The 9246-nt window shown below is 43.9% G+C and overlaps 1 non-coding gene and 1 pseudogene across 1 annotated transcript; both read left to right on the top strand.

Annotated features, from left to right (window-relative positions):
- Nucleotides 1–7102: 7102 nt before the first annotated feature.
- On the top strand, nt 7103–7282 carry LOC132134435 (U2 spliceosomal RNA; annotated as a pseudogene).
- A 254-nt stretch (nt 7283–7536) lies between these two features.
- Nucleotides 7537–7695, top strand: LOC132134440 (U1 spliceosomal RNA). Its single transcript, XR_009429582.1, has one exon. It is a non-coding gene; the product is annotated as a U1 spliceosomal RNA (small nuclear RNA).
- The last annotated feature ends 1551 nt before the right edge of the window (nt 7696–9246 follow it).

Here is a 9246-nt window from a genome sequence, read left to right as displayed (position 1 = left end):
AATATTTAACATATACCTTTAGATTTTAGAATAGGTATCATGATTAAAATATTGTAAAATGCTATTCAAATAATAATAATAGTCTTAAATAATTTAATATAAATAATTTTAAAGTTTGTTAACCTTTTTCAACCATTTAGCATTAAACATTTTCAACGTTGTTTCAAAGTTAAAACAACTGACCTTATTTCAATCGTATTTCAACGTTGAAGATTGGTCGTGTGTCGGCTGTTTTTCAATCATTCAGTTTTAAACGTTGATTCAACATTTTAACAACAACGGTCATACCATTTTTCAACATTTCAACCATATTTCAATGTTGAAAGTTGATCATGTGCCGGCTGGGTTAGGTCCTGCTTACCTCCTATTGACCCATGATTCCTCTTACCCCTGCCCGCAGGTGGGGGAGGAGCGCGAGTCGCGACACTAGCCTTTTGTGCCCGTCTTTGATCCTCAGATCGAGATGGGCCAGGGCCCCTATGTTGTTCGGGCTCGAACCTGGAGCTTCGTGAAATGAAGGATTTGAAGGCAGCTGAGCGCGCCCTCGCCTCCCTGAACTTCTCGACTACCATCTCAACGGAGGTACCGAAAAGATCGGAAGGCGAAACTGGAGCATCGAGAAGAAAGCCCCCGATGTCTCTCTACGTTACCACCATGGCCACTATAGACCTGCCCATGGTGGAGGCGGCCTGCTTGGTTACATGGAGAGAGAGATCTGTGGTGCGGCGCAGCTTGGCTACCTGGTCAGCTGAAAGGCCTTCGCATTTATCCAGGTCCTTCAGCACATCAGCCTTATAAGCCTGAAGCACTACCATTGTGTACAACGAAGACACAGCCTTACCTTCTGCCGCATATGCTTTGCCATTTAAGCGGGATGACCAGGTAGCCAAGCTGAGGGAAGTCGTGGCCTAATGGTTAGAGAGTCGGACTCCCAATCGAAAGGTTGTGAGTTCGAGTCCCGGGCCGGCAGGAATTGTGGGTGGGGGGAGTGCATGTACAGTTCTCTCTCCACCTTCAATACCACGACTTAGGTGTCCTTGAGCAAGGCATCGAACCCCCAACTGCTCCCCGGGCGCCGCAGCATAAATGGCTGCCCACTGCTCCGGGTGTATGCTCACAGTGTGTGTGTGTGTGTTCACTGCTCTGTGTGTGTGTGTGCATTTCGGATGGGTTAAATGCAGAGCACAAATTCTGAGTATGGGTCACCATACTTGGCTGAATGTCACTTCACTCACTCACTCACTTCACTTGTATCCTGGAGGGGCTTAGATCGCAAAGAGGGAGATTTCACTCTGTTTTTTTAAAGTGATACTTAATTCACACCATATTTCTGATATTATCGATCAATCTTTTCAGATTAATTTTGATCGTTCACTTTTATTTTATATCCGTGAGTGCAGTACAATTGCATTGCATTAGCACTCGTTAGCTTGTCGTTAGCGTTTTCACTCGAACCTATCGCTGTTTTCTTTTCTCCTCTCCTCTCTCTCTCTCTCTAGTTTTTCACAAGTTCATCAAACAACTGTGTTAAGAATATTTCATCAAGCACGGTGAGTAATGGCTTCTCCTGCTATTGTTATTTGCACCTCTTGCCACATGTACAGTTTATCTATCTCTGTTGCAGATGAGGGATTCACATGTGATAAATGCAGGGAAATAGTTAGGCTGACAGAGAAGATTTCAGAATTAGAGACACGCATCCAAACTTTAATTGAGGACAGTAAGAATGTTAGGGCTCTAGATACGGCTTTGGATGCGTCTAGCTCAGGGATTCCTATACATTGTTCAGTTCCGGAAACAGAGCCCCTGCAGCAGGGCAACTGGGTGACAGTGAGGCAGCGTAGTCGTGGGTCAAAACACCGCTCTTCTGTTCCAATCAAAACATTAAACAGGTTCTCCCCACTCAGTGATGCACCCACTGAGAAACCTGATGAAAGTGCCCTAGTAATTGGCGATTCTATTGTACGGAATGTGAATATAGAGACACCAGCCACCATAGTCAAATGTTTACCGGGAGCCAGAGCGCCTGACATTTTGGCAAATTTAAAAGTGCTGGCTAATGTTAAACGTAAATACAGTAAGATTGTTATTCATGCCGGCGCTAATGATGTTCGACTTCGCCAGTCGGAGATCACTAAAAATAACATTAAAGAGGTGTGTGAACTTGCAAGCATGATGTCAGACACTGTAATATGCTCTGGCCCCCTCCCTGCTTACCGTGGTAACAAGATGCATAGCAGATTGTCATCACTCAATGGCTGGATGTCTAAGTGGTGCCCACAGAATAACATAAGTTTCATAGACAATTGGACGAGCTTTTGGGGCAGACCTGACCTGTTGAAAAGATCTTCTTGGTCTTCATCCCTCCTGGGGTAGCGCCGCTCTTCTCTCTAGAAATATGGCAAATAGTCTTAGAGTTTATACTTGACTAACTGGGGCCCAGGTCAGGAAGCAGACAGACTGGCTAAACCGACCTTCTGCTTGCTGCCTCACGTCACAGAGGTCAGTTAATTCTGAACTCGAAAATACAGTCAAAAATACATTTTGGAAGTCGTGGCCTAATGGTTAGAGAGTCGGACTCGCAATCGAAGGGTTGTGAGTTCGAGTCTTGGGCCGGCAGGAATTGTAGGTGGGGGGAGTGCATGTACAGTGCTCTCTCCACCTTCAATACCACGACTTAGGTGCCCTTGAGCAAGGCACCGAACCCCCAACTGCTCTCCGGGCGCCGCAGCATAAATAGCTGCCCACTGCTCCGTGTGTGTGTTCACGGTGTGTGTGTGTCTTCACTGCTGTGTGTGTGCACTTTGGATGGGTTAAAAGCAGAGCACGAATTCTGAGTATGGGTCACCATACTTGGCCGTATGTCACGTCACTTTTTTTTTTTCAAAAAACGTCCAAACCAAGTTAAGAGTAACGATTTAATTGAGGTTCAACAAATAAAAAACAGATGCAATACGGATAAACAAATGATAAAGTTTGGCTTATTGAATATCAGATCCCTTTCTACAAAAACACTTTTTGTAAACAATATGATCACTGATCATAATCTAGATGTGCTCTGTTTGACAGAAACCTGGCTAAAACCTGATGATTACATTATTTTAAATGAGTCCACCCCCCAAGATTACGGTTATAAACATGAGCCGCATCTAAAAGGCAAAGGGGGAGGTGTTGCTTCAATTTATAACAACGTTTTCAGGATTTCTCAGAGGGCAGGCTTCAAGTATAACTCGTTTGAAGTAATGGTGCTTCATATAACATTATCCAGAGAAACAAATATTAATGATAAATCCCCTGTGATGTTTGTACTGGCTACTGTATACAGGCCACCAGGGCACCATACAGACTTTATTAAAGAGTTTGTTGATTTTATATCCAAGTTAGTTCTGGCTGCAGATAAAGTTTTAATAGTTGGTGATTTTAATATCCATGTTGATAATGAAAAAGATGCATTGGGATCAGCATTTATAGACATTCTGAACTCTATTGGGGTTAGACAACACGTTTCAGGACCTACTCATTGTCGAAATCATACTCTAGATTTAATACTGTCACATGGAATTGATGTTGATAGTGTTGAAATTATGCAGCCAAGTGATGATATCTCAGATCATTATTTAGTTTTGTGAAAACTTCATATAGCCAAAATTGTAAATTCTACTTCTTGTAACAAGTATGGAAGAACCATCACTTCTACGACAAAAGACTGCTTTTTAAGTTATCTACCTGGTATCCGAATTCCTTAGCATATCCAAAACCTCAGAACAACTTGATGATGTAACAGAAACTATGGACTATATCTTTTCTAGCATTTTAAATACAATTTATCCTTTACGCTTAAGGAAGGTCAAGGAAACCAGTATGACACCATGGTATAATGAGCATACTCGCACCCTAAAGAGAACAGCCCGAAAAATGGAGCGCAGCTGGAGGAAAACAAATCTAGAGGTATTTCGTATTGCTTGGCGGGAAAGTAACCTATCCTACAGAAAAGCATTAAAAACTGCTAGATCTGATTACTTGAAACAAACATAACCCCAGGTATTTATTCAATTCAGTGGCTAAATTAATGAAAAATAAAGCCTCAACAAGTGTTGACATTTCCCAACATAGATCATAGATCCTCTTCTGACTATTATTAATTCCTCATTGTCATTAGCATATGTCCCCAAAACCGTCAAACTGGCTGTTATTAAGCCTCTCATCAAAAAACCACAACTTGACCCCAAAGAACTAGTTAATTATAGACCAATCTCGAATCTCCCTTTTCTGTCCAAGATACTAGAAAAGGTGGTATCCTCACAATTATATTCCTTCTTAGAGAAAAATGGTATATGTGAGGATTTCCAGTCAGGATTTAGACCGTATCATAGTACTGAGACTGCTCTCCTTAGAGTTACAAATGACCTGCTCTTATCATCTGATCATGGTTGTATCTCTCTATTAGTTCTATTGGATCATAGTGCTGTGTTTGAGACAATTGACCACCACATTCTTTTGCACAGACTTGAACACTTTGTTGGCATTAATGGAAGTGCATTAGCATGGTTTAAATCATACTTATATGACCGCCATCAGTTCGTAGCAGTGAATGAAGAGGTATCATATCGATCACAAGTGCAGTATGGAGTACCTCAAGGCTCAGTACTAGGGCCGCTACTCTTCACACTTTATATGTTACCCTTGGGAGATATCATCAGGAAAGATGGTGTTAGCTTTCACTGTTATGCTGATGATACTCAGCTCTATATTTCTTCTCGGCCCGGTGAAACACACTAATTTGAAAAACTAATGGAATGCATAGTCGATATAAAAAACTGGATGATGAGTAATCTCTCACTGCTAAATTATGAAAAAACAGAGGTGTTAATTATAGGACCTAAAACTCTGCATGTGATAACCTAGAACACTGTCTGAGTCTTGATGGCTGCTCGGTCAATTCTTCGTCATCAGTTAGGAACCTAGGTGTGCTATTTGATCGCAATCTTTCCTTAGAAAGCCACGTTTCTAGCATTTGTAAAACTGCATTTTTCCATCTCAAAAATATATCTAAAATACGGCCTATGCTCTCAATGTCAAATGCAGAAATGTTAATCCATGCATTTATGACCTCAAGGTTAGATTATTGTAATGCTTTATTGGGTGGTTGTTCTGCACACTTAGTAAATAAAAACTACAGCTAGTCCAAAATTCAGCAGCAAGAGTTCTTCATAGAACCAGGAAGTATGACCATATTAGCCCGGTCCTGTCAACACTGCACTGGCTCCCTATCAAACATTGTATAGATTTTAAAATATTGCCCTGAATGGTTTAGCACCTCAGTATTTGAATGAGCTCCTTTTACATTATAATCCTCTATACGTCCACTACGTTCTCAAAACTCAGGCAATTTGATAATATCTAGAGTATCAAAATCAACTGCAGGCGGCAGATCTTTTTCCTATTTGGCGCCTAAACTCTGGAATAACCTACCTAACATTGTAAGGTATCAAAATTGTACTTGGATTTTATTGCACAAAAAAAATTAGATGCTTGCTTTAAATTTGTACACAGCGTGCGCTTTTTATTCAAGGAGGTTGAATGAAAGCTCATGGGTATGTCCCGTATAGACTTTTCCAGAAAGCTCGTCCAGCAGACCTTACATTTACATTTTTGATGGCTATGTTGCTAATATGTTATGTTAAGAGATGTTACTTTGCTGGCCATGATGGCGCGGTTGATGAATATTGTACAGATTCAAGTGCTTCAGGATGAGTCCGGTCTGTAAAGTAAAACTTCAGGAGGGAATCTGTGGTCGTGGTCATCTTGAAAGGAGTTTTTAATGTAGCAGTCTCATCAGTGTTCTGTCTTCAGGACTTTAAAACAATAGGATTTATGGACCTGACCTTCTTCAATGTAACGAACTGCGTGAAGTTTTTTTTTTTTTAGTCTTGGGGGAAGAAAAAGCACAAGCTGTTGGAAGGATTGTGTTTGCTCCCTTTGTTTGCACAGGATTACTTACCTCTCACAATCCATCTGTATAATCCTTTTATATTGGATGCGGAGGTAATGATTTCCTTGAGAGGCACTTTGAGGCTGTGAAAGGAGGTGAGCGTGTGAGGGATCGGTTTGGGATCTGGACTGGAATGAGGTGTTTTTTTGTGAAGCTCCGGGTGGATTCATCAGTCCTTGGAAGTCTAGTGCACCTACCAAGGTCCATTTCCATTGGGCCTAACAGGGGTTTCCTTTACTACCCTGGGCTGCCCATATATTGCAGGAGATGTGGAGGAGAAGGCCATGTTGAAACAGACTGTGAAGGACAGCATTGTCATTTTTGAGGGGTGGCAGACCACATTGCTTTGGCCTGCCCTGCACCAAAGCTCTGTAGCATCTGCGGCAAGCCCGATCACCTTTACGGTACCTGTCCATCAAGAAACAAGTCATATGCAAGCATATAGAAGGAGGGTGATGATCTGCAGGCAGACCTGGATGCCATTCTCAGCAGTTTACCAGCAGAAAGAGAGGGGCATCTTCAACAAACAAAAGGTGCAAATGATCAGGGAAGTAGGAGTGCATCAAGTCAGGAGTGTGCTAGTGTGAAGGAACAAGCAGATGGAGCCATGGGGGATCTGATAGCTTTGTCCCTAGATGGAAAGGGGGTTAAAGAAGTGGGATCGGAAGAGCTGCTTAATCCGTCTCTGGGATGGACAGATTTGGACTTCACAGAGGTTCTTTCTGATGTGTTGGAGGTGGATAAGGAGCCCACCAACGAGGGAGAGTTCATACTGGGTAAATTGCAAAATGCAAATACAGTAAATTGGAGGACTCTGTAAGTCAGAACTCTACGGATCAAGATAGTAATGAGGAGGGCTATGAAGATAAAGAGAACGTGGAAGGGGGCAAGCACTGGGTGGGGGGATAGTATTAAATGAGGGCTGTATGGGGTACTCCCTTGGGTAGGGGTGGGATAAAGTTTTGGGAATTAAAGATCTAGGCCTGGTTATGAGGTGCTGATTGTAATGGGTTGCTTTTTCACTTTATATGAAATAATTTTTGAGTTCAGAGCGATTTTTGAGTTCTGTAGGCTTGGGACCTATATGTTCAAAGTGAAAATGTGTATGCTTTTGTTTCAAGTGGTTAACTTGTGAATTTGTTGTCATCAGTTTAATATCTGATATGTCCCCCATCTGGGGACTATATATTAAATGGATTTTTTGGATCATGGAGCTGGAGTCGGGGCTTGCTCCATCCACTCCATGCATCGACCTAGTATTGCAGTATCTCCACGAATGGCGTGCTTCCCCTTTTTGGGGTCTGCCACATATTTTTGACGAATAGCATATCAAGTAATGAGCTCTGCCCTTACAGATGCCGTGGTTGCCATTTATTGTGATCTTTCCTCTGATGCACCCACCGGAGGTCTTGGAGTCTTTCATGAGTTGATGCATTAAATCAGGTGTCTTTGGTTAAAGGGAGTCATCTAAAACCAGTGTTGGCCACCGTTGAGGAGGATGGTAGAGATGGAAATCGTACCTCTGACTGGCTGGCTGGGCCTTCATACTTACCTGGCAGGGGAGACACCATGATCAAGAAGGCTATTTACAAAGAGTGAGGCTAATCCATTGCACTCTGGGCCATGCTGACCCCTGCGAATTCCCCAAATGTGGGAATCTTGACTGCATAATTTATGGAAGTGGGGGACTGCACTCTCCCCTGCAATTGCTGGTGATACAAAACTGAAGGTTTTTTCCCTATATATATATATATATATATATATATATATATATATATATATATATATATATATATATATATATATAATTATTTTTATTTCACAAATCGTTCTTCATCTCTTTTTCTTTTTGGGTGCTAAATGATCCAGAGAGCTATTCAGTATGAGGAGTTCTGTCGTATGCTGGGTATGTGTTGTGCATTCATGTGTGAAACAAAGTCACTTACGCTATTGAAAAATCAGCCCCTGGTGGGTGGTTTAGTACAAATTTATCACAGACCTCACTTTGCAAGTTGACTGGACTGACTGTAGCCTAGCTGTTGCTGTTTTCATGTTTGTTTGATTGTCTTTTTTAAAAGATTTTCTGCTTACTGTGCCAAGTGGCCAGTCGCAGCGACCTTTTTCGCCTGACCAAAGACTGAGCCTGTGCACAGGCCGAGCTGAACTCCCTGCTGCATCATAGCAGCATCGCTTCTCTGCTTTTTGGCTAAGATCACATGTCTGGTCGGACGGTTGAGACTGCGATCGCCTCTTGGATGTTTCCTGGCTCGAGATCTTTTTATATCCTGAGTCACACAACTTTTAAGAGGTACATTGAACTCTGCTTCTTCAGGATCCAACAAGTTTTAATGTAAGGTATTTTAATTATTTACTTGATTATTTATTATTGTATTTATTGTTTGTAACGATATCAACCTTCATATTCATCCGGAAGAAGGAGGCGGGAACCGGCGGACAATCAAAAACATTTTAATAACAAAATAAACACAAAACAGCGCACCAGCCCCTCACGGACGACTGGTGCGCATAAAATAAAAACCAAAACACAACTAAAAGCCCAGGCCTGGTCCTCTCTCGTCCTTCACTGTCGTCGCTCCAGTTTTATATCCTTCCATCTCCTCCATGGGCCTCGAGACCGGTGGGACGAACAGGTGTAGTTCATCTCCAATCACTCCCCCGGCCTCGCTCCCATGTCCCTCGGCCCCGCCCCACTCGTCACATACCCCCATCGCCCCTCGCAGGCCGGGGGGTACTCCCGAGACTGCGCTCTACTCTCCCCCCCCCCTCCCTCCGGGGGGGCCGCTCCCGGGGACCTGCGGGAACCTGGGGGTAGGACAGGCGAGGCGAGAGAAAAGGAGATGGAAGGAGGAGCGACAGAGACGAGAGAGGGGAGAGAGGAAAAAAAAAAAATAAAAATTCCGGTTCCCAGACGCACCGCTGCTCGGCCCTCCACCAGCTGGGTGATCTCCTCCGCGGTGCCTGGCGGTGGCACTGGACGGCCCTCGGCGGACGGCACGACACTCCTCCGCCGCCCGGTGGACGGCGACGGCTCCTCCGGTTTTGGGCAGCCGGCAGGAGTCCCCCGTTCCCTGCTCCTCCCCGTTCCGGCGGAGGCAGCAGGCTCCGGCCACCTGGCGAACGGCGCCGACTCCTCCGCTCCCTCACGGACGGCAGCCGTCTCTCCACATCGTGGGCGGCCGGTAGCGAGCTCGCCCGTCCCCGGCAACTCGCTCCAGTCCACCGCCTCGAGCGTC

The sequence above is a fragment of the Carassius carassius genome, unplaced genomic scaffold (genome assembly GCF_963082965.1).
Source record: "Carassius carassius unplaced genomic scaffold, fCarCar2.1 SCAFFOLD_138, whole genome shotgun sequence".
NCBI classification, from domain to species: domain Eukaryota; kingdom Metazoa; phylum Chordata; class Actinopteri; order Cypriniformes; family Cyprinidae; genus Carassius; species Carassius carassius.
Note: the sequence above shows the minus strand (reverse complement) of the source record. Positions and strands in the feature narration are given on the sequence as shown.